Genomic DNA, 2,500 nt, shown 5'->3' on the forward strand with positions numbered 1-2,500 from the left:
CAACGTTGCGGATGCTACAAAGGCGACATGCAGGGGTATCGGTCGCGCATCTTCAGCGGTGCGGACAGCGCCAGGACGGGAAAAGATAGCCAAGTATGTTCCCCTTGTTTCCTCTTCCATTTCCTTTCTAGCGCCGACTATCATGTCGGCTACCACAGGGCTATCCCTACTTACTTGACCGCGCACCAGTGGCTCAGTTGGTTGAGCGTCGGGCTGTCACGCGGGATGTCGCGGGTTCGAACCCCGGCTGGATAAACTCAGAATCTTAAAATAACTGAGGAAAAAGTGCTGCCTTTGTAATTTCATCTGCAAATGGTTAGACTTTCAAGTCTTCTCGGATAAGGACTATAAACCGTAGGTCCCGTCTCACAAATATCTTCTATGTTCATAAGTTCCCTGTGGGACGTTAAAGAACCCAAGCACTATTCGAGAAGAGTAGGAGATAAAGTCCCCGGTGTTGTGGCTGTCCTGTTCTCTCCAGCAGAAGTGGCCAGCTTGGCGGTGATGTCTCTAAAAAGGCTTGTGGTGTATGAGGCCACCTAAGCAGAAACAGCAACAAGTCAAAAAGGGACTTTGCCAAGTGCTGGAATGTAGATGTAGATATAGATGATATAGATATAAAATAAATTCTTGTCGAGAACTGGAATTGTAACTTTAGTTTAAAAAGTTGGATTAAAACAAAGACAAACAATTACAGAACAGTAACTGTTCCATTGTGCTTAGAATGTTATATACTAGTAAACCTCAATAACCGCAGTGAGTAACAAATGCTTGGCAAAATTCGCATGGCACCTGAAGAATTGCCAACAGGACTAAACCCTGCGGTCTTCTTGAGCGAGAAAACAGTGGCTGTTGCTCGCGCATAGCAGCTTTGGCATTCGCTGTGACCATTTCCACTGGATTTAAGGACAGTGCCTACTAATTCAAAGGTATTTTTGCGCAGCTTACTGGATATGCGGAAAAAGCACATCTTAACTAGTGTTATTAAAATCCACAGAGAAAACTGGGGGTAGCCAGGCATTTTTCGAAGATAATTAATCAACAATATTTGTAAAAAGCTTTAAAATACAAAGCAATGTGTGGCGTTCTTTTCCAAATTGAAGCTTAATTATCTCTGAAAAATGCATGGTTACCCCTCATTTTATTTTTGGATACCAAGAGAACTTGCTAAGTTCTGTTTTCTCCGCATAGTTTCGAACCACGCAAAAATATCCCTGTATTAATAGGCACCGCCGATAGGAAATCCGATTATCTCGAGATGCGCAGAACGTATGCGCAATAACAATAGTAGCACCGACCTTAATTCTGGGCAGTAGGGTGGCAGTTGTTTTTCGTGTTTGGTAGGTGCACGCCGCTAGTGCGTGTCTCCAGGGATTTCCTGATTTGTTGGTGTAGTAATTAAGGCTTAGAAGAGTTGCTAGATTCCTCTCGCTCACGTTCTCCATCCTGGCGTTTAGTTCATTTCCCACCCACCCGCCCGCTCCAACCTCTTTCCCTGTTTTCATCCAAGTTATTTTTCTGTTATTTTAGGCCGTTCAGAATATGCTTCAAGTCCCAGCCGCTGCCCCCGTTGCGACCGTCCAGGACACTGGGCCAAGGACTGCCGAGTCCCGTTGCCTGCCACCTCAAACAGGCGCGACGTCTATTATTCGAGCAGTGCCACACTTGTTAGACCTGGAGCAGGAGGTCTTGCCGATGGAAGTTTAAAGTGATCGAGGTGATAACGTTTTGTTTGCACAACTCTTGGGGGTAAAAGAAGCTAGCGAGTTTGAAGAATCTAGTGAAGCAGTTTCATCACAAGTCAGGGGTAGTCTAAGAAGACACGTTAAAAGTTTTGGCGCAGCATAGGTATCCCTAGATATATATTATCAGTTGTATGCGAGGGTTACCGTTTGCCTTTTCGGCAAACTCCCCCTGGGAATACATCCCGCAATAATCAGCTTTGGATCATTCTGAGTTTGTTAACGAAGCCATTATGGAGCCTTTACATTCGGGTAGAGTTATGGAACTACACACGCCATCTGATGTTGTCAATCCTTTGAGTTTGACCATCCACCCCAACGGTAAAAAGAGGTTAATTCTTGATCTCTATTACATCAACAATTTTCTTATTTAAACATGGCGTCAAGTACGAAGATTGGAGATTGCCTTATCCTGTTTCCAAAAGGGTTCTTTTATGATTACTCTTGATCTTAGAAGCGGGTGCCACCATATTGAAATTCATCCAGATCATCTGAGGTTTTTGGGGTTTGCATGGGAGTTTTCATGGGAAGTGTCTGTCTGTCTTCTGCACCTTACATTTTTACTAAATGTCTTAAGCCACTTGAGAAGTATTGTTGGTTCAACGGTGTTAATATTGCTTTATTTCTTGATGATGGCTGGACCGTTTCACCTGTGCGGTCCGAGCTACTAATATTTGGTCTGATTTAAGGAAGTCAGGGTTTATCACCAATGATGAAAAGCCTCAAATGGTGTCAGAGTCAAGTTCTCGAATGGTTGA

The 2,500-nt window shown here is 44.0% G+C and overlaps 1 long non-coding RNA gene across 1 annotated transcript in view; it reads left to right on the top strand.

Annotated features, from left to right (window-relative positions):
• LOC138011231 (uncharacterized) overlaps positions 1–1,791 on the top strand; it is a 13,798-nt gene extending 12,007 nt beyond the window's left edge. The window contains exon 3 of the long non-coding RNA XR_011124662.1: positions 1,531–1,791. This is a non-coding gene — a long non-coding RNA (uncharacterized lncRNA). The remainder of the gene's footprint in view (positions 1–1,530) is intronic.
• Positions 1,792–2,500: the final 709 nt, after the last annotated feature.

The sequence above is a fragment of the Montipora foliosa genome, chromosome 7, assembly GCF_036669935.1.
Source record: "Montipora foliosa isolate CH-2021 chromosome 7, ASM3666993v2, whole genome shotgun sequence".
NCBI lineage: Eukaryota > Metazoa > Cnidaria > Anthozoa > Scleractinia > Acroporidae > Montipora > Montipora foliosa.